General features: G+C 35.9%; 1 protein-coding gene across 6 annotated transcripts in view; it reads right to left on the bottom strand.

Moving 5' to 3' along the window:
* Positions 1-24,249, bottom strand: part of LOC150101808 (adenosylhomocysteinase-like 1) — a 328,595-nt gene that overhangs the window by 106,477 nt on the left and 197,869 nt on the right. The gene's annotated exons all lie outside the window — the stretch shown is intronic.

The raw sequence follows: 24,249 nt of genomic DNA, 5'->3' as shown, positions 1-24,249 counted from the left end.
AAAAAAATCTATATATATACACACACACACACACACACATACATATATGCTGGATGTACATCAAATCAAAAAATTAGAATAATAAAAAAAATACATTGAATGATTTGCATTTCTAATTTATTGCACAGAAAATAATTATTACCAAATATGAATTAGCATATTATAAATCTGCATACTTTGCAGATTATATAACCATACAAATGTAATATAAATTATAAGAAAACTTATTTTAAAACATTCACAAAATCAGAATAATTTTTAATGTAGTTCAAAATATTAAAATAATGCAAATAATGCACAAAAATTACAGTCAAAGGGAAACATGATAATGAGTACTTTGTTTCATACCCCTTAGTTTTTATGACCGTTTGTAAACAGTTGGGGCATATAAGCAGTTCAAAGTCTTTTTCATAAAAAAAGATGCCCACATGGTTTGCAGACTGTTTCTAGTCTCTTGTCTCTTGGGATAACTTCTTGAAGATGTTTCTTCATAATTCCCCATAAATTCTCAATGGGGTTAAATCTAGTGAGTTTGCTGACCAGGGAATTACATTTTTTATTTTTATTTTGAATCATCTAGTAGTAGTGGTCTTGGAAGTGTGACAAGAAGCTGAATCTTGCTAAAAAATGAAATTATCATTACATAAACTTTCTGATGCCAGTAAAATAAGGTGCTGAAGAATTTCTTGGTACACTTTGGAATTGACTCTTTCGTACACAATACAGAGCCTACATGGACCCACTGTCGTCATACAAGCCCATACCATGAGAGATTGCAAATTTCACTGAACATTTCATGCATTCTTTATCAAATGCTTTTTGATGTGTGTTTGGTGTCTTAAGATACCAAACACGTATCCCTTGATGACCATGGGACAAACAGAACACGCTTTCATTACTAAAAAGTACCCTTTTCCAGTCCTCAACCCCCACAACAGTTTTGGCTTACATCCTTGCACTCACTAGCTGCTTTTTGCTTGGAAGTCATAGGTGACTTCGTCTTAGGCACCCATGATTTAAAACTCAATTTGGAAAATCATCTCAACGTCGTAGATTTAGACACATTCACATCTAGTTCTTTCCATCTCCTGCAAAAATACCTTACACTTTGGAAGCAGTCTTTTTTCACAATATTCTTCAATCTCCTCTCATCTCTTGATGTAGTTATTACCTTTCAACTGCTACTGCAGAGATTATTTTGAAAACTCCAGTTATTAGAATACTGTCTAAATACTCTACTCGCGCTTGCTTGAGAACATTTCAATTCCTTAGCTATAAGCTGCTGTTGAGTTTAGCAAATGATCAACTGCCACACACAAATAATTCCTTACAGACAAGTCAGTCCTGCAGCTACCGAAATATATGCTATCTCTATGCTCTCCTCAAAACCAATTGGAAAAATTTGGAATATTCTAATATTTTGAACCATCTTAAAAATTATTTTAATTTTGTGAATGTTTTCAAATAAGTTTTCTTGTAATTTATATTACATTTTTATGTGTTTACATGGTTATATAATCTACAAAGTATTTAGATATAAATTATGCTAATTCATATTTGCTTGGGGAGGACCTCACCCCTACCAAGCCCATCCCTCGGGTGGCGGATGAGGGAAGCCCAAGCGGGCAGCTCCGAATAATGAATAAGGAGCCGTGGACCAAAGGCACTTCAGAACCATGGTCAGGAGAAGTGCTGTAGACCACTGCAAAGATGCCAGCAAGTAGAAGGAAAAAAAGGCCCCCAGTCCTGTGCAGCTCTTTGCAATCCCACCAAGGTGGTGGTGAGAAATCTGCAAGAGCAGGGGGTGCTAAGAATCTCGCAGAGGAAGGTAGACCACCATCTGGAAATTCGACCCTATTTATTGGTTCCTTCAACACTAACTCTGTATTCTCACTCCCATATTGATTTCCTGCTTCAAGAACTGCAAAATGTAAAGTTTGATGTCCTCGCTAGCTGTGAAACCTGAAGAAACTCTGAATTAACAGCAAAATGGAACAATGGCAATCAAATTTTCCTGGGAGCCTCGGATAACACTACAAGGGCTTAAGTTTTCCCAATGACTTCAACATTTTTTATTATTCTTTTGCAATCTGTTAGGATGAAATCGATTTCACTTCTTTTCTCTCCATTTGGGGATTGCCAAGTCCATATTTTTCCAGTTCTCTTTTTAAAGAAACTATTCATAATGTACAGCTTTTTCATCATAAATGAAAAGCTAACTAAAAATATTTCTTGTACAATCCATTCTGAACGATTAAGAACACTAATATTAAAAATTGGAGAATCTGTAACAATAAAAATAACAGTAGCCTATGCACCCACCTCAACAGCTGACAAAGAAATAGAAAATTTCTATGAACACTTACAAGAAACATTACAGAAAAAAACAACATACACAATAGTGTGTAGAGATTTCAACGCAAAGATTGGTACAGGATTTATTGAAGAAAATACATTGGACCATGGTGGAAAGGGGAAAGAAATGAACGAGGTGAACTCCTGGCAGAATTTGTAGAAGCAGAAAGGCTGTACATTATGAATAGTTTCTTTAAAAAGAGAACTGGAAAAAGATGGACTTGGCAATCTCCAAATGGAGAGACAAGAAATGAAATTGATTTCATCCTAACAGATTGCAAAAGAATAATAAAAAATGTCGAAGTCATTGGGAAAACTTACTGTGACATTCATTCAGATCACCGTCCAATAAGAGCCACCCTCAAAATACATTAAAAAAAAATCAATGCATACGAGCACAGTCCAACCATAAAAAACACTCAAAACAGATAAACCCAGAAGAATTTAGAAAAAAGGTGGAAGAAACCAACTGGAAATTAAAAAATGACATCGACGAAGATTTAACAAACTTTAACAATCAATAATGAACTGCAAAGAAAGAACCTCGTATGAACCTCCTCCTAAGACCAGGGAATGCTTATCAGCAAGAACAATAGAACTATTGAAGAAAAGAAGAATACTGTAAGATACAGGAAAAGATCGTCTAGAATATAAAATTATTTGTAAACAACTGAGGCAGAATATCAAAGATGACTATAACATATATAGAACAACAAAATTGGCAGAAGCAGCTAGGCTCTGCAGTAGCTTAAAAAAAAGTAGAAAAAGAAATAAATCTAAAGCAACCACTACCATCAGTCTCTATGAAGGCTGATGGTAGTGGTTGCTTTAGATTTATGAAATGGCTCACCATATGAAAAATGACCGATCACCAGGAATTGATGGTATAAAATCTGATGAATTAAAAATGGATGGACAAATACTCTTTAAAGCTCTAGCAGAAAGGTTTACCCGATATATACAATTAAGAAAAGTACCTACTGAATGGAAAACATCAAAGACCATAATTCTGCATAAAAAAAGGTAATAAAGAAGACATCAGTAACAACAGACCTATCTGTCTATTAGCACACACACATAAAACATTCGCCAGAATCATCCTAAACCGAATACAAACCTCCATCAACGAAAATAGCTGCAAAGAACAGGCTGGTTTCAAAAAAGGCTTTTCAACAATAGTCACATTCAAACTGTTACTCAGCTAACAGAAAGATGCAGAGAATACCAGATCCCACTTTGCCTTCTTTTTATAGATTTTAAAAAGGCATTTGACACTGTTGAGCATAACGCAGTATTCCAAGCTTTAATAGCACAAGGCGTAGAAAAAGCATATATCCAACTCATAAAAGATATCTACAAAGAAAGCACAACAAATATCACCCTTTTCAATCATCAGATTAAGATTAAGTAGAGGAATATGTCAGGGTGATGTCTTATCACCTAATCTCTTCACTTCTACTCTGGAAAGCATCATTCGAAAAATTGACATGAAAGATGGAATAAACATTGATGGTGAAATATTAAATATCCTATTATTCGCCGATGATGTGGTATTAATATCTCACTCACCCAAATTCTTAGAATCAATGTTGAATAACATAAGCCAAAACTGCCAAAAAATTGGATTGGAAATACACCCTGACAAAACAAGATGGATGAAAAACAAATACTGTAAAGATCATACAATCATCACTCTAGAATCTCAACACCATTGAAAAAGTTGAATACATCTACCTCGGCCAGTCCATAAAAATGAATAATGATATATTAAATGAAATAGCAAGGAGAAAAAGAGCAGCTTGGATAGCCTTCAACAAAATAAAATCAACAATTACCAATCAAAACATATAGACATAAGAGCCCATCTTTTCAATAGTCACATCTTACCAGCATTAACTTATGGCAGTGAAACATGGAACACAACTTTAAAAGAAGAACAAAGCTTAATAACAACTCAACATGCAATAGAAAGAAGAATGTGCAATATAAATAAAATAGATCATGTAAGACACACAGAAATATGGAAGAAGTATGGACTTACAGATATAATAAAAACAATCTACAACAGCAAAAGATGGGCAGGACATCTCGCCAGAATGAGAGACAACAGATGGACAGTCAGAGTTACAAACTGGTATCCAAGAGATACCAAAAGGAAACCTGGAAGACCAGCCTTAAGGTGGGAAGACCCAATGATTAAGAAAGTTGGAAGAAAGGCCCAAGACAGGAATAGCTGGACTCTTTACGACCTGCAGTCATGGAGAAATCCTGACTGAAACCACAGGTCCATCAAGGTAATCCATATTTGGTAATAATTATTTTCTATGCAATAAATTAGAAATGCAAATCATTCAACACATTTCTTTGATTATTCTAATTTTTTTTTGATTTGGAGGTGTATGATATGAAGAATTCTGTAATGGAAAATATTCAATTTTACCTTAAGGAATTTTTCAAATTCACTAAAATAAACTTACTTGCCTCCTAAGACAAAAAAGCAAACTTCTTGAAAGAACTTTCATGGTAGTTAGTCTATGGAATGAACCTTATGAGAACATGAAGATTTGTTGGTTACAGAAACTGGTTGATAGGTGGAAAACGGGCGATATGATTGAGACATTCAAATTACTGAGGGGTTTTTTACAAGATTAATTCTGAGGAAATTTTTCAGAACAGGTGTGATGGTGGAAGAACGAGGGGCCAACTATGGAAACTCAGCAAGAGTGTAGTTAGCAAGGTTGTAGAACTAGGTTTTTTACTTGGAGAGTGGTGAATGAGTGGAATAAGCTGCCAGAATCTGTTGTGGGTGCCATGACTATGAATGAGTTTAAAGTAAAGATAGATACTGTGTGAATGATGAATAGTTCTTGACACGATGTTTAGGGCCTCCCTCGATGGAGGGGGGGATGAAGATAGGCAATATACTACTAAATAATAAGATGACATATTCAATCATCAGGAAAAGAAAATGTTTTAATTTTCAACACTCAACACAAAGATAAACTTCTTGAATGATGAAAAGCTATTTCAAGCAGAGTGATGTGAACAATTTCAAAATAAAAAACTGAACAATGAAACTTCTTTGTACCTATGGCTTGTTCTACTTCTCTCTAGAAGTAGAGCAGTATAGGGATTGTTCTAGTCATTAGACAGAACAATCCCTATACTTCTCAAGTAGGCAAAGCAAAATGAAAAGCATGTTCTTGTTGGAGACTTAAACAGCAGAATTTTCCCAACAGAAATGTATTGGTAAAATATAGATGAAAAAGAACAGAGCTAATAATAATGGTAAGTGCCCATAAAGAATTTATGTTAAGGACATGAATCAGTCATTATTAACGCTATAATCCAACACAACAATATGCAGAAATTCACATGAAAAGAACACTCAAGAAATCTTATCGACTACATTACTATTAATAGTAATATTTCAGACTGGTTCAAGAATATAGGAGATTTAAAAAAGGAAGTGATCACTGAAAAATGGTTACATTAAAATTATATCAGAGCTTCAGTAGTGCAACCAAAAAAACTGAATATTGCACACTCTGATTGGAAAATATTTAAGTTACATTTCTCATTATGATGAGAGAAATCTTTATATGGAAGGTGAGTTAGCTGATCTCATATAGAAGTGGCAAGATTTTTTTTTTTTTCTTCCAGAAACATGGAAGACATTAGTTGTGTGAAGCAGAATGTCCTTATGTGAGAGTCTTGGATTCCTTGGAAGTGTCACATAATAATAATAAAATGAAAACAAAAATATGTATGAAAGTTTTAAAGAGAAACAAAGTTAAGGCTTTCAGAGGTGAACTATACTCAAATATGCAAATGTTACTGAAGAAACAATGAAAGAATATAAAATGCATAATCTTAAACTCTGCAACACTCAACTGACATTCATTGTCATTTGCTCACAGAATTCATAAATAAATCAGCCTGCAAGTTAATTTATTCAGATTAGCTTGCAGGCTGATGTGAACAAAAAGAGTTTAATAGAGAAACCTTACGAGGATTCTGTATTGGAAATGTCACTCAATACCTTCTTAATTTTGCATCATTAGTTAATAACTCTTTACAGTACCCTTTCTTTACAATAGGTAAAAATTTTCTATTACAACCATAAGAAACCAAAGACCACAGAAGTGAGACAATCAGGATATGTATTCTTTTAGCCAAGGTTGAGGACAATATCATAATTCACAACTGGGAATTAAATATTTCAATTAGTATAATAATTTCTAATAACAATCAACTTAGTTCATTTTTTATCCAATAACTGAGTTTTATGCAACAAATTTTGCACACATATCTGCATTTTTTAAAAAGTATTATCACTGAGTTGCTGTGCCTGAATCACTCCATAAGTACAAAAGTGAACGGTTGTAATTTTCTTTATTTACAGTATATATTTATACTCTTAAAAATGTCCAAAAAAAAAAAAAAAAAAAAATGAATACAAGAATACAAAATCCTTAAAGAAACAGAAAGCAATGGTATCAGGAAAAGCACAAAATTTTTTGCCTTCAGGAATCTAGAATGAAATTAATGAAATTTACTCCAAGTTTCAGCTGTCCATTCTAGGATAAACACCATCCTAAAGAATATACAAAACCTTTATATTATATTCAATGATATAGGTCAAACTATTTCCAGAATAATCCAATTCATGATAACAAGTGTATGGGAAATTAGAGTTTGATGTATGACGGTGTACTTAACAATTTCTCAGGAACCAATTAGATAATAAAAGCAAGGAGATCCACTACATTATTATCCAGACCAACTCCAATTTCATTAATATACAGGTTAAACAATAATGGTCCAAGTACAAAACCCTGTGGTACTACCATAATTAATGAAATTTACTCCAAGTTTCAGCTGTCCATTCTAGGATAAACACCATCCTAAAGAATATACAAAACCTTTATATTATATTCAATGATATAGGTCAAACTATTTCCAGAATAATCCAATTCATGATAACAAGTGTATGGGAAATTAGAGTTTGATGTATGACGGTGTACTTAACAATTTCTCAGGAACCAATTAGATAATAAAAGCAAGGAGATCCACTACATTATTATCCAGACCAACTCCAATTTCATTAATATACAGGTTAAACAATAATGGTCCAAGTACAAAACCCTGTGGTACTACCATATTTGTCATCTGCATTATTCTGAACTAAACACCTTCATATATTATCCTCCAACACCTGCCAGCCAGTCACACTCCTATCCATGATGGATGTTTATTTTGCATATCCATCCCTTTCTACACAATTCAACAACTCAAGTGTGTTGAATTCTGTCAAATGCCTTTCCTTTAACTCGAGTCATTAATATAAAATGTGAATAAACTGTTAAAGTAAAGTCTACCTTTAACAAAGCCATGCTGTTCTCTAAAGAGGATCAAATTGCTATTACTCACCTCTAAATATGAATAATCTCAATTAACTTCTATAGAGAATCAGACTGGTCTAGAATTGGTCACTTCTGTTCTGGCTTCATCCTTGTATAATTAAATTACCTTAAATTCTTCTCACCCACATAAATCACGCTATCCAAAAAAATCCTTTGAAAAACTAGCAATGTAACAATTTCCCATTTTTTTAATGTCTGCTATATATCTGTTTTATTACTATTATTATTACTATTATTACGGGCAACTCCAGGGAGTCATTGGACTCATCGAGGGAGGCCCTAAATCATATTCATCACAACTATTTGACATTCATACAGTATCTATCATACCTCGCCTTAAACTCATTCACTGTCACAGCATCCACCACAGACTCAGGGTGCGCATTCCACTCATTCACTACTCTAAAAGTAAAGAACCCAGCTCTAACACCTTTACTAACCACACTTTTGCCCAGTTTCCATGGATGTCCCCTAGTCCTCCCACAACCAGCCCTGTTCTCAAAAATATCTTCTGAATTAATTTTATAGAAACCCTTCAGTAATTTGAATGTCTCAATCATATCTCCCCTCCTCCGCCTATCAACCAATTTTTGCAACCCACAAATCCTCAACCTGTTCTCATACGGTTCATTCCACAGACCTGCTATCATCTTGGTCACTCGCCTCTGGATCCTCTCCACCTCCTCCCCATCAAGAAGAAACCTAGGTGACCAAATCTGAGCACAGTAGTCTAGATGGGGTCTTATCAAGGCTCGATACAGAGGAACAATAACCTGCTTGTCTCTGCTTGTCATCGTATTCTTCAGCAACCAAGTGATTTGATGAGCTGTTTTGGTCACTTTTGCAATGTGTCCCCTAAATTTCAATTCCTTATCTACCAACACTCCTAAATCTCGTGCCTCATCAATTTCCTGGAGCACGGTTCCACCAATGCAGTAAACTGCCGCCAATCTTTTCACCCCAAAATGCATAACCTTACATTTTGCCACATTAAACTGACATCCATTCTCCTTAGCCCAGACCTCCAATCTATCCAAATCATCCTGCAAAATTTTGACGTCATCTGCATTCACTATTGCCCTACCCAACTTCGCATCATCCGCAAACAAATGAACTGTTCCTCTCAGATCATTTCCTATATCATTTATGAACAAATTAAACAGCAGTGGTCCAAGAACAGATCCTTGTGGCACACCACTAGTCACAGGCCGTCTTGTGGACTCTACTCCCGAGTAAACCACTCTCTGATATCTCTCCGTCAACCACCCTCCTATCCATCTCACCAACCCTATGTCCATTCCCATATGCTGCAATTTACTGATTAGAATTCCATGTGGAATCCTGTCAAAGGCCTTGGCAAGGTCCAGTAGAATCACCGTAAACCCATTACCCTTATCCAGTTCAGCCGTCACTGTGTTATAATACGTGAGCAAGTTACTGAGGCATGACCTACTCTTCACAAAACATTTATGCCTCTTATTATGCCAACTATAAAAGATGACCTGCTTATTTAGAGTGAGTGCCAAAAAAATAAGTGTCAGTCAAGTTTTATTTGCGTGTGTGTGTGGGGAGGGGTGTTATCAGCTGTTCTCTTTTATTCATTTAAGATTTTGATATGAATTTAAACTTTTCATGACAAAAAAACTAAAACTGTTTATAATGGCTAATCTTCCAAACTTTTGGGAGAGAGAGACAATTGTTCTGATTCAGATTTGACCAATGTAAAAGATCTTTGCAACTTTCTTTGAAAAGGAGTTCATATTTAGAACTGCTTTTATGGAGAAGACAAGCTTCATCCCACCAGATACTGTGTTTAGTGTCCATACTATGTTGTGCCAGACCAGACTTTTGAGGTTTCATGTATTCAATATAATATTGATGTTCATCAATTCTTTTTCCAATATAATGTCTTGTCTGTGCAAAGTATGTCAGATTACATTCACAAGGTATCTGGTAAATGCCAGCTAATGATAGAGGTGACAGCTTGTCTTTTGTAGATGGCAACAGATGAGAAATTTTGCTGATAGGAAAACATGTGGGAATAAGGTGATACTTCTTTTAGGTTCAGAGATACCAGAAATATAACAGACTGAAATCCTGAGGTGTTGGAAGATAGGAGTAAATTACTGCTGGATTTGATTAGGATTGTAACCATTAAATTCCATTAAATCTGACATGCTTTGTTTGGACAGACAGATCATTCTGTGAGGGAAAAAAAAATTAATGAATATCAATATTATATTGATGAAAGACTAAAGAGAACTACAAAAAACAAACTGTTAAATGAGGAAGGGAAGAGATTTGGACTTGTTATGAACTTGGAAAAAACAAAGACAATGATATTTGGTGAGAAAAACATGAAACAAAAGATACAAGTGGATGGAACTGATATAGAAAATGTAGAACAATTCACATATTTGGGGAGTAAAATAACACATGACCTGGACTGTGAAAAAGAAATAAAAATCAGGATTGTAAAGAGAACAAATCTGAAGGCAATGGATAACATCTGGAAAAGTAAAGTGATCAAGCCTGCAAATGAAATTAAGAGTACTAGAACCATGCATCTTTAGCGGTGTAGTGTATGGATCTGAAATGTGGGTAATAAATAAGGAATCAAGAAAAAGAATTTTGGAATTTGAAAGAACTTGTTACAGGAAGATTCTAAGAATAGGATGGGTACAGAAAATCACAAACGAAGAGCTCTATTAGAAGATACAACTAAAGGAGAATTTAATGCAGAAAATTATACATTGGAAGCTGCAATTATTTGGACATATTTGCAGAAAGAGCAAGGATCAGAAGATAAAGACATTTGTGTTTGGTATTATATTATGGTGTAAACAGAAGAGGTAGACCATACAGAGAATGGATTGATGACATAAAGGACTGGTGTGGAATGGGGGGGGGGGGTAGAGGAACTACAACACTGTGCACTGGACAAAGAAAGGTGGAAGATAGTGAAGGAGGCATTGGCCACCAATGGGCAGTGTGCCCATGGTTCGTGATAATGATGATGAATATTATATTGAATACATGAAACCTCAAAAGTCTTGTCTGGACCAACATAGTATTAACACTAAACACAGTATCCAGTGTGATGAAGTTAGTCTTCTCCATAGAAGGAGTTTAGGAGTTTTAAATATGAATGCCTTTTCGAAGAAAGTTGTGAAGGTCTTTTACATCAGTCAAATCTGAATCAGAACAATTCTCTCCCCTCCCCAAAAAAAGTTTGAGACTCGTTTATGTAACCATTAAAAATAATTTTAATAATAATATTTATTAATATTAATTTCTAGCACATGACAACCATTTTTAATTGTTAAAATTATTGTTGTACCTTGTATTCCGTTTCTTTGATTTACTTGTTTCTATGCACTGATGATGTACTGTTATTTTCAGTACGAAATATCTACTTTCATTTCATTCAAGTTAATTACTGTCGCTATCATGTAATTTGTGTTGTTTATGGTCATACCCCAGGTACCTTTAAAGATTAACACTTATGTAAGGAAAATATTTGTATAATACATACAGAATTTTTGGTTAAGTTTCACAGCCATTGTCAACATACATATTCAAGTATTGTTCCAATTTGTTTATCTTTTTTCATATGTATGCACTCACTACAACAGCTATGAACTAAGCCAAAAATTCTGTACGTATTAAACAAATATTTTCCTTAAGTGTTATTCCTAACTATTTTTATCGATACCATGAATGTAAAAACATTTATTTCTTTCATGCTTACAAGGTAATCAGAATACATTATGGATACATTATGAAAATTATGGCTACAACTACAGGGTTAGAGTAAAACTTTAGTTTAATATAAACCAAAATATACACTCAACGTTTCGACCTTCACATTAAGGTCATCCTCTGGAATACACACACACACACACATGTTACGGTTAAAGTGAATAATTAGAATTAATCACTTTAACCGGTTAAAGTGAATAATTCCTAGAGGATTCTGGTAAATGTAATAAAAACATGGTTATAGGTTTTATATATAGGTTTTCATTCTCAATAGAAATTATAACAGTTTGGGTTAGGTTAGTTTATAATGAAAAAAAGTAAGGAAAGGTTTTGGTGGAAAATCATTATAAACTAAACTAACCGTTTTCGGTTGCAATTCATTATAAACTAACCTAAACTTTATTGGTTAGGTTAAGTTAGATTAGATTTAGGTTAGGTATAATGAAAAAAGTAAGGAAAGTATTTCTTTTGCACTCAATGAAATCATTATTAACTAACCTAACCTAACCTGGATGTCGAACCAGAGTGTAATCGTAGCTTGTCGTGGGCAGATAATGGGGATGAAAGATAAACGTTGTTGCGGGCAGAGTGTAATGATTACGGGTAAATAAATGGGGATAACAAAAGTTGTTGTGGGCAGATGAATGGGGATAATAGATAAATCAAAGAGGAACTGATCAATGTTTTTCTCCATTGATGAGGAAAGAGGTACAGCAACGACGTTTATCTATAATCCCATGCATCTGCCCACAACAATTTTTATTTGTTATCCCCATTTATCTGCCTGCAATTATTAAGCTCGGTCTACAACGTTTATCTTTCATCACCATTAATCTGCCCATGATAAACTATGACCACACTCTGGTTCGACATGCGACATCCAGGTTAGTTTAGTTTATGATTCCCAACTGATAAAGGTTAGGCTAGGTTAGTTTATAATGATTTCTGATATCATTGAGAGCAAATTAAGTACTTTCCTTACTTTTTTCATTATAAACTAACCTGTTATAATTTCTATTGAGAATGAAAACCTATAAACATGTTTTTATTACATGTACCAGACTCCTCTAGGAATTATTCACTTTAATGGTTAAAGTGATTAATTCTCGTAAATTATTCACTTTAACCGATTATTAATAATAGCCGGTAAGTATTAATAATAGCCGGATTTATCACTTTAACCATAACACACACACACACACACACACACACACAAAGAAACAAGCTGCACTACAATCTACATGGCATGCTAAAGTTACTAATCAACTGTTAAAACTATTTGCCTGATCTCTGTGCTTAAAAAACACCCTCACTACATCAAAGTTAGAGTCCTGTTATTATTATCATCATCTATTAGGTTACAAAGTTAAATTAAGCTGGAGAGTAACATGTTCATACAGAAAATAATAGATAAATAAACAGAAAATAAATTTACTTATATAAGTATACATATAAATTGCAACTGGTATGGATAGTGGCCAATAAAAGTGAAAAATTGCTTCGAGTCCTAAAGTAAGGGTTTGCTGGAAACTAAGTGGGCTGAATGTGTGCCATCCAAATTCTTGAGATTTTTAAAGCCCCATTATTATTAAGATGGTTAATCAAAATTTCACAGGCCTCTTTAAATTTCTGTTCATACCAAGTTTTTGTATGATGCAAAGAACAAGTACTTTTCCAATCAATTCGATGTAGGGTGCTAACAGCATGATCTGAGAGGCCTGCTTCACCAAAATTATTTATTTTTTTTTTTTTTTTATGGTTAGGGATTGTATGTCCAGTTTTCCCAATATACGGTAAGTTACAGGTGCAATAAACTCCAGGATGTGCCAACAGGAGAAGAGGATCCTTAGAGATGTTGAATATGTTTTTTAATTTTAAAGGTGGTTTAAAAGTGGCATTAAGATTATAATGATGTAGGATTCTATTAATTTTTTTCTGATAACTTTTTAATATACGGGAGTGATATGATTTTATTGTAATCTATATTACTTTTTGATGAAGTTTCATGAAGAATTTTATTAACAGTATTTTTGCTATATTAGTTATTTATAAATGTATTGCTAATAATTTTTAATTCTTGTTTAAGAGCTTGTTCACTAGAGCAAATTGTTATAGCTGTTTTTGAGGGTGTTGATGACTCCAAATTTTTGCGAAGGGTGGTGATGATATGAGTTAGCATGTATATATTGGCCAGTGTGTGTAGGCTTACAGTAAACAGTGAAGGACAGATTGCTTGAGGGAAGATGTGTGACCAGTGTATCCAGGAACAGGAGAGCGAGTTCTGATTTTCAATTTCAATAGTAAATTGCATGCACTCATGTTGTTTGTTCAGGTGGCTAAGGAATGTGTTTAAAGTTTGTTGACTGTGTGGCCAGATAACAAAAACATCATCAACGTATCTAAGCCACATTGTAGGTTTTAGAGTAAAGGAGGAATCAAGAGCACTTTGCTCAAAAGCTTCCATATCAAAGTTAGCAATTGGGGAGGATAATGGGTGAGCCCATGGGCGTACCTTTTTGTAGGTAAAATTTATTTTGCCATACAAAGTAACTGGAATGTAGTACATGGACAAAGGGAGCAGTAATATCAGTGGAAATTTATACTGTAGAAGAAGAATTGTGTCATTGATTGGGACATTTGTGGAAAGAACAGAAACATCAAACCAACTAATAAATCATCTTTGCTGAGTGTTATGTATTTAATTTTGTTTATGAAGTGTTGTGTGTTCTTTATATAGGAGGGAGGAATGACCTACCAACTTCTTGAGTGCTGATGCTAATTTCCTGGCTAAGTGATAATTAGAGCTGTCTATTCCCTCAACTATCGGCTGAAGTGAATTATTTGTGTACCTTGGGAACACCATATATTCTGGGAGAACAGGCGTAATGGGGTATTAGTTTTTTTTAACAGTGTCTGATAGCCAAGAGGTGACAGACTTAAGTAATTTCAGTTTTTTTTTCTTTATTCTGTTGGTTGGTTTTTTTTTTTTTTTTTGCACCAGAGGTCAGGCAAATAGTTTTAACAGTTGATCAGTAACTTTAGCATGCTATGGAAATTGTAGTGCAGCTTGATCTTTGTGTGTGTGTGCGTATATATACATACATACACGTATATTCCAGAAGATGACCTTAATGTCAGTTTCTTGGTATCTTTAATTTGTAGTATAATGTATAGCATTATACATACCCGTAAGGATTTGTGCTTTGCATTATGAGATACTAAGGCAATGATGTGAAGTCATTAGCTTCTATATACGAGTTGCTCCAGTCCTGATTATATTTCAGGTGTAAACTTTGTTTGCTTACACTTGGATAATGGATTAAACCCAGTATATAATTTCTTGGTATCTTTAATTTGACGTATTTGAATAATTTCCCTGTATTGCAGTTTCTGCATTCAAGAAAATATAATACAATCAAAGTTTGATTGTATTATATTTTCATGGCAGTGTAATGAGCATACTACATGGATATACTACAACTTACTATTATAATAACGGAATTAACTCACGTAAATTATTCTTTATTCGTATAATTTTCGCCTGAGTATCACAGGCATCATCGGTACAGGTACAAAGGCTAATTAAACAATAACTGTTATATTCACAAAGCGCCACCTAAGTAGCTAAGGTTAAATTTCCTAAATTTATTTTTAAAAAAAATAATTTTTTTTCCCCAATATATAATAATATATATTGGAAATCTCATATCTCATGTGTGTATATGTTACGGTTAAAGTGATAAATCCGGTTATTATTAATAATGACCGGTTAAAGTGAATAATTCCTAAGAATCTGGTAAATGTGATAAAAACACGTTTATAGGATTTCATTCTCAACAGAAATTATAACACCTTAGGTGAGGTTAGTTTATAATGAAAAAAGGAAAGTACTTCTTTCGCACTCAATGAAATTAGAAATCATAAACTAACCTAACCTTTATCGGTTGGAAATCATTATAAACTAACCTTTATTGGTTAGGTTAGTTTATTATGAAAAAAGTAAGGAGAGTACTTCTTTTGCACTCAATGAAATCAGAAATCATAAACTAACCTAACCTTTATCAGTTGGAAATCATTATAAACTAACCTAACCAATAAAGGTTAGGTTCGTTTATAATGAAAAATGTAAGGAAAGTACTTCTTTTGCACTCAATGAAATCAGAAATCGTTATAACCTAACCTAAACTAACCTGGATGTCACATGTTGAACCAGAGTGTAGTCGTAGTTTGTCGTGGACAGATTAATGGGGATAAAAGATAAACGTTGTTGTGGGCCGAGCTTAATGATTGCAGGCAGATAAATGAGGATTACAAATAAAAGTTGTTGTGGGCAGATGAATGGTGATAATAGATAAATCAAAGAGGAACTTTGATTTATCGACAACGACATTAATCTATTATTATCCTTACATTTTTCATTATAAACTAACTTAAACTAACCTAACCAATAAAGGTTAGGTTAGGTTAGTTTATAATGATTTCTGGTTTCATAGAGTACAAAAAAAGTACTTTCCTTACTTTTTTCGTTATAAACTAACATAACCTAATCCAAGCTGTCATAATTTCTATTGAGAATAAAAGTATATATATAAAACTTATAAACATGTTTTTATTACATTTACCAGACTCTTCTAGGAATTATTCACTTTAACCAGTTTAAGTGATTAATTCTCATATATTATTCACTTTAACCGGTAATTATTAACAATAACCAGATTTATCACTTTAACCATAACATATACAATTACAAGATACAATTAGGAAAGATTTGTTGATTTATAGAGTACTATCTCCCACAAGGGGGAAAGACGTAGACTATCGGATCTTTTTAGGTTAGGGGAGTGAAGTAACGCTTCATGTTTCTTTGTAAAGCCATTCCATTAGGAATGTTCCACCGAAGTCTATGTCTGGTGTTGATCACATGCTCTGCAAGTCCAGACTGTTCCGGTTCAAGGTACTGGATGTACAACTTGTGTTCTTCTAACTGGATCAGAGCAGATCTTCCTGTTTGTCCGAAATATAACCCACAAGAGCAGGGAATCTGGTAGACACCTGGATAGCTGAGATGTGGGAGCTTGTCCTTTGGAGACATGAGGAATGCGGAGATTTTTCTGAAGGGTCGAAAGGCCACACAAATATTTAGTTGTTTTAACACTTTAGCTATGCATTCGCTAATGCCTTGTACATAGGGGATAGGTATACACGTAGGTTCTTCTGTATTTGAAGAGGATGCTGGAGCATGACTACTTAAAGTTCTTTTTATGAAGGAATTCTTATAACCATGGCATACGAAGGAGGAATTAATATATTGTAATTCTGTTTGTAATAGTTCATCTGAAGAACAAAAGGAGTGGGCTCTATGAACTAGTGTTTTTATGGTACCTGCCTTTTGACTGGGATGATGATTGTGATTCAGCATGGATGTACTGGCCTGTATAAGTCTCCTTCCTATAGACTGAATAGTAGGTTACCATCTGGTTGGTGAAGAATTAAGAGGTCTAGAAAGGCTAACTGCTTATTTACTTCTAGGGTGAACTGTATTTATTTTTGAGAGAAACTGTTGTAATTCTTCCGAAGTGCCCTTCCAAATGCGAAAATGTCATCTACATATCTGAACCAAAGGTTAGGTCTGGGTTTAATGTTGTCAAAGATACGTTGTTCGAAGTGCTCCATGAAGTAGTTGGCAATAGCAGGAGATATTGGATTACCCATTGCTGTTCCTTCGATTTATTGGTATAACTGGTTTTTTGAAGAAAAAATAACTGGACTTGATTACAAATTCAAATAATTTGACTACGTCTGGAGGAAATTCTTGGTGTAGTAATTCAATGCTCTGCCAACAGAACATTCGTAAATAGTGAAAACAACATCTAGACTAATCATAATCTCCGAATTGTCTAGATGCAGATCAGAAATTTTATTTCTGAAATCCACAAAATTTTTTATATACATAGCAGATCTAGTTGAAGTGAATAAATTTAAGAAATTTTGATATTTTGTAAGTGGGACAACCTATAATAGTAAGTAATATGTCTACTCATGGTATTTCCTTACTGAAACTTATATCAAGACTTCATGGAAAGTCTACTTCCAAACAATGTGCCAGATACAGTAAAGTATTAGTTAAGAAGGCGAATTGCATTAACAGAATAATATTCCTGAAGCGCTGTAAGATGGCTCAGGTTATTCCTACCTGCTGTAAACTAAAAGAAGTTTTTAAGTCTCAAAGAGCCCATCAGATTTATTTAAAGGCCAGTAGGTCACTGTTAAATTATCACCTACAAGAAGCAAAGAAATCTCTTGCCCTTTTGAACAAAGAAATAGTAGATATCAAGAACGCTACAGAACCTGTATTAGAGACTGAAAATTTTAACACCATTTAACGCATTTCATCGATGTCATACCGAAAGGTTTTTAATGCTTCCTGTGATAGATTAAAACGCAAGTTTGATTCGCTGGGGAGCCACTCCAAATCTAGCAATATTGTCAGTGATACAGATAGAGTAGTAATCAATGTGTCAGGCCACCAGCTAATAGTCAGCGAATGTTTTGTTCTGTCAAAAGGTCATAATTTTACCGTTGCTCCAAATAAGGTACCCATAATAGATTTTTTCCACAGCATAGATAGAGGTATTCGATCCTTATCCCAAAATAACAGCCAACAGGACAAGATTTGAGTGTGCAAAAATTCTTTTTAGCGTCAAGTCTTCTCAGCCGAACTTATTGTATGCTGAACAAAAAGCACTGAAATCGCTAAAAAATAACAAGAACCTAATTATTATGAAAGCTGACAAAGGGAGGGCTGTAGTCATTCAAGACAGAAAAGAATAGGAGAGAAAAATGTCACTGTTACTCCACAACTATTCAACTTATAGGCCCCTCACTTCAGATCCTACTGGCAGTCAAATAAAAAGGCTTAATGCTCTTATAGAAAAAATATCGATATGGGATGAAGATAAAAAGAAAACGCTAAAGACCTCCTTCAGAATCCACCGAGATTATATCATCTTCCAAAAAGTGCATAAGCCAGGAATTCCATTAAGACCTGTTGTAGACTGTGTAGGTTGTCCCACTTACAAAATATCAAAATTTCTATCAAATTTACTCACTTTTCAACTAGAAGATCTGCTACGTATATAAAAAATTTTGTGGATTTCAGAAATAAAATTTCCGATTTGCATCTAGACGATTCAGAGATTATGATTAGTCTAGATGTTGTTTCGCTATTTACGAATCTTCCGTTGGCAGAGCATTGAATTACTACACCAAGAATTTCCTCCAGACATAGCCAAATTATTTGAATTTGTATTAAAGTTTGGTTATTTTTTCATTCAAAAACCAGTTATACCAACAAATCAAAGGAACAGCAATGGGTAATCTAATATCTCCTGCTATTGCCAACTACTTCATTATTATTATTATTGTTCCGGGCAACTCCAAGGAGTCGACAGACACATCGAGGGAGGCCCTAACATCATGTCAAGAACAACTATTCGACATTGACACAGTATCTATCATACCTTGCCTTGAACTCATTCACAGTCGTAGCACCCACAACAGACTCTGGAAGCTTATTCCACTCATTCACCACTCTCCAAGTAAAACACCTAGCTCTAACACCCTTGTCAACCACGCTCTTGCCCAGCTTCCATGCATGGCCCCTAGTCCTCCCACCACCAGTCATATTTTCAAAAATATCTTCTGGATCAATCTTATAGAAACCCTTCAGTAATTTCAATGTCTCAATCATATCACCCCTCCTTCGCCTATCATCCAATCTCTGCAACCCACAAATCTTCAACCTATTCTCATAAGGTTCATTCCACAGACCTGCTATCATCTTGGTCGCTCGTCTCTGGATCCTCTCCACTTCCTCCCCAACACGAAGAAACCCGGTGCCTATAACTGGGCACAGTAGTAGATGGGGTCTTATCAAGGCTCGATACAGAGGAACAACAACTTGTTTGTCTCTGCATGTTAAAGTATTATTCAGAAGCCAAGTGATTTGCTGAGCTGATTTAGTCACTTTTGCAATGTGCCCCCTAAACTTCAATTCCCTATCCACCAACACTCCCAAATCCCTGGCCTCATCAATCTCCTGGAGTATGGTTCCACCAATGCGATATACTGCTGCTATTCTTTTCACTCCAAAGTGCATAAGCTTACACTTTGCCACATTAAATCGACATCCATTTTTCCTAGCCCAGTCCTCCAAACTATCCAAATCATCCTGTAAAATTTTGACATCCTGTGCACTCACAATTGCTCTACCCAACTTTGCATCATCAGCAAACAAGCGAACATTTCCTCTCAAATCCTTTCCTATATCATTGATGAACAAATTGAAAAGCAGTGGTCCAAGAACAGAGCCTTGCAGCACACCACTAGTCACAAGCCGTCTTTTAGACTCCACTCCTGCATAAACCACTCTCTGGTATCTTTCCTTCAACCACCCTCCTATCCATCTCACCAACCCTATATCTATCCCCATCTGCTCCAGTTTACTGATTAGGGTTCCATGTGGTATCCTGTCAAAGGCCCTTGGCAAAGTCCAGTAGTATCACTGTAAACCCATTACCCCTATCCAGTTCAGCCGTCACTGTTATAAAACGTGAGCAAGTTACTGAGGCATGATCTACCCTTCACAAAACCATGTTGTCCCCCATACAATATCCCATTTTCATCTATCCAATCCTGTATTCTTTTTTTGACTAATTTCTCTAAGATCTTGACAATGATTCCTGATATGCTAATCAGTCGGTAATTTACAACAGCAGTCTTGGAACCACCTTTATGCAGTGGAACTATTTTCCCCTCTTTCCACCCCCTCGGGACTAACCCAGATCCAAGACTCAAATTAAACAAAATGGTTAAGTACTGACAATTCTTTAGCTGCTTCTCGTATGACACGAGCTGATATACCATCCAATCCCACAGATGTATTGACATTGAGGTTATGCAATAGACTACTCACCTCCACTTCATTCACCACAATTCCCGTATAATCTACCAGTTTATTCGTTTCTGCAATGTCACCACCTGGATGATATACTTGCAAAGTGCTCACTCAGTAACTCAACTATATCAACTGATTCAGTTACCTCCCTAACCTCGGCATTCTTTAAAATCATTCTGCCATGTACATTTTTCCTTTAACTTGCTACATATCTAAAAAACTGTTTAGGATTCTCTTTAGCCTGCATGGCCAATGTTCTTTCGTAATCCTTTTTTGCTTTTCTTACCACACTCGTTACCCTTCTGGCCTGCGCTTTATACCATTCATGTGCCTGCCGGTTCACTTTTCTCCTTAAATTCCCTCCATAGTTGTTTCTTTTTTTTGCAGCTCAAGCTTAATGCTGTTATTCATCCATTTAATCCCAACTTGATTTATTATTCGGACTCTAGGTATACAGTCAGCCATTGCTTCATGCAAACACTTCTTAACTGCCTCCCATGCACTATCAACTTCTAGTCCTTGCAGTTGTACATGCCATGGCGCTGAACCAATGAAACTCCTAAGCTTGTCATGCTTTCCAGCCCGATAATTCCACATGTACTCTGTCTTAATTGAAAATTCCATACCTTTAGCCACCTCCCAAGTCAAGACCCTATGATCACTCTCACCAATTGGTGGCAATGTGGTCATATTTGTTACAGTCAAATTGTGAGATGCTATTACCAGGTCAAGCACTCTCTCACCCCTAGTATTTTCCATTACATGCTGTCGCAGATAGTTATCCCTTAATAATCGCATAAAATCCAATTTCTTCCTCCCGTGTGTCCTCTCCTCACCCCAATCAATGCGACCATAGTTGAAATCTCCCATAATAATTACCCTCCTTCCACTCATTTCTTCTATTTGCTTGTGCATACTGTCACCACCATCTTTTCCATCACCTGGTCTATAGCAGCACCCAATTGTATATTCAGTTCAGCTAGCCACAATCTCACACCAAATGGCCTCAAATGTTCTCTTTTCTCTATCATGCAATTCAACTTCTATTCTCCTTAGCTGTAGCTCACCAGCTATCATCAACAATACTCCTCCCCCCATTTTATTCTCCCTGTCATTCCTGAACACACTATACCCATCACATTCAATCCCACTAGCTATATCATCTACAGTCAGCCATGATTCACTAATTATTATTATTTCGGGCTACTCCAGGGAGTCCTTAGACTCATCGAGGGAGGCCCTAAACTCCATGTCAACACAACTATTTGACATTCTCACAGTATCTATCATACCTTGCCTTGAACTCGCTCACTGTCATAGCACTCACAACAGACTCTGGAAGCTTATTCCACTCATTTACCACTCTAAAAGTAAAGAACCCAGCTCTAACACCCCTGCTAACTACACTCTTGCCCAGCTTCCATACGTGTCCCCTAGTTCTCCTACCACCAGTCCTGATCTCAAAAATATCCTCTGAATTAATCTTATAGAATCCTTTTAGCAATTTGAATGTCTCAATCATATCTCCCCTTTTCCTCCTATCAACTAGTTTCTGCAGCCCACAAATCTTCAACCTGTTCTCATATGGTTCATTCCATAGACCTGCTATCATCTTAGTCACTCACCTCTGGATTCTTTCCACCTCCTCCCCATCAAGAAGGAACCGAGGTGACCAAATCTGGGCACAGTAGTCGAGATGTCTTATCAGGGCTCGGTACATAGGTATAATAACTTGCTTGTCTCTGCTCATCAAGGTATTTTTCAACAACCAAGTGAGTTGATGAGCTGTTTTAGCTACTTTTGCCATGTGCACCCTAAACTTCATCTCCCTATCCACCAACACTCCCAAGTCCCTAGCCTCATCAATCTCTTGGAGTACAGTTCCACCAATGTGGTATACTGCTGCTAATCTTTTCACCCCAAAATGCATAACCTTACACTTTGTCACATTAAATTGACATCCATTCTCCTTAGCCCAGAACTCCAACCTATCTAAGTCATCCTGCAAGACTTTGACATCTTCTGCAATCACTATCGCCCTACCCAACTTTGCATCATCAGCGAACAAATGAACTGTTCCACTTAGATCCTTCCCTATATCGTTAATGAACAGATTAAACAGGAGTGGTCCAAGAATAGCACCCTGCGGCACACCACTAGTCACAGGCTGTCTTTTGGACTCCACTCCTGAATAAACTACTCTTAGATATCTCTCCATCAACCACCCACCCTATATCCATTCCCATATGTTGTAGCTTACGGATTAGAATTCCATGTGGTATCCTGTCAAATGCTTTTGCCAGGTCCAGCAGTATCACCGTAAACCCATTTCCCTTATCCAGTTCTGCTGTCACCTTGTTATAAAACTTGAGCAAGTTACTGAGGCATGATCTACCCTTCACAAAGCCATGCTGTCCCCTGTACAGTATCTCATTTTCATCAATCCATTCCTGTATTTTTCCCTCGACTACTTTCTCCAAGACCTTGACAACAACTCCTGATATGCTGATCGGTCGGTAATTTGCCACCATAGTCTTGGATCCTCCTTTATGCAGTGAAACTATTTTCCCCTCTTTCCACGCCTTCGGGACTAAACCAGACCTGAGACTCGGATTAAACAACATGGTCAAGGGCACTGATAATTCCTTAGCCGCTTCACGCAAGACCCGTGCCGGTATACCATCCAATCCCACAGATGTATTCACATTAAGGTTCTGTAATAGCCTATTCACCTCCACCTCATTCATCACAATTCCCGTATAAACTAATGGTTCCTTCATTTTTCAATGTCACCACCTGGATGATATACTTTTGCAAAGTGCATGCTCAGTAACTCCACTATATCGACTGGTTCAGTGACCTCCTTACCATCGTCATTCCTTAAAATCATTTTGCCATGTACAGCTTTTTTCTTGCTTGCAGCATATTGAAAGAACTGTTTGGGATTCTCTTTTGCTTGCATAGCTAGTTTCCTTTCATAATCGGCTTTTGCTGTTTTTATCACACTCGTTACCCTTCTGGTTTGCACTTTATACCGTTCGTGTGCCTGCAGATCACCCCTTTCTTTAAATTTCCTCCACAGTTGTTGCTTTTTTTGCAGCTCAAGCTTAATGGTGTTATTCATCCATTTAACCCCTACTTGTTTTACTATTCGGACCTTAGTATACAATCAGCCATAACCTCCTGTAAATGCTCCTTGACCACTTCCCATGCACTATCGACATCCAGTCCTTGCAGTTGTACATGCCATGGCACTGATCCAAGCAATCTCCTAAGCTTGTCAAACTTGCCAGCATGGTAATTCCACATATACCCTGTCTTAGTCAAAAATTCCACACCTTTAGTCACCTCCCAGGTCAAGACCTTATGATCACTCTCCCCGATAGGTGGCAATATGGTCATATTCATTACAGTCAAATTCTGAGATGCTATTATCAGGTCAAGCACTCTCTCACCCCTAGTATTTTCAATTACATGCTGTCTCAGATAGTTATCCCTTAATAATTGAATAAAATCCATTTCCTTCCTCACATGTGTCCTCTCCTCCTTCCAATCAATGTTACCATAGTTGAAATTCCCCATAATAATTACCCTCCTCCCACTCATTTCATCAATTTGTTTATGCATACTATCTCCACCATCTATTCCATCACCTGGTCTATAGCAGCACCCAACTGTATATTTTATTCTGCCAGTCTCAATCTCACACCAAATAGCCTCAAATGAGCTCCTTTCACTATCCTGCAATAC

This window comes from Typopeltis vanoorti, chromosome 11 (genome assembly GCF_054136105.1).
Source record: "Typopeltis vanoorti isolate ZY-2024b chromosome 11, IOZ_Tvanoo_1.0, whole genome shotgun sequence".
NCBI classification, from domain to species: domain Eukaryota; kingdom Metazoa; phylum Arthropoda; class Arachnida; order Uropygi; family Thelyphonidae; genus Typopeltis; species Typopeltis vanoorti.
The sequence above is the reverse complement of the archived record's forward strand: the minus strand, read 5'-3'. Positions and strand labels throughout refer to the sequence as shown.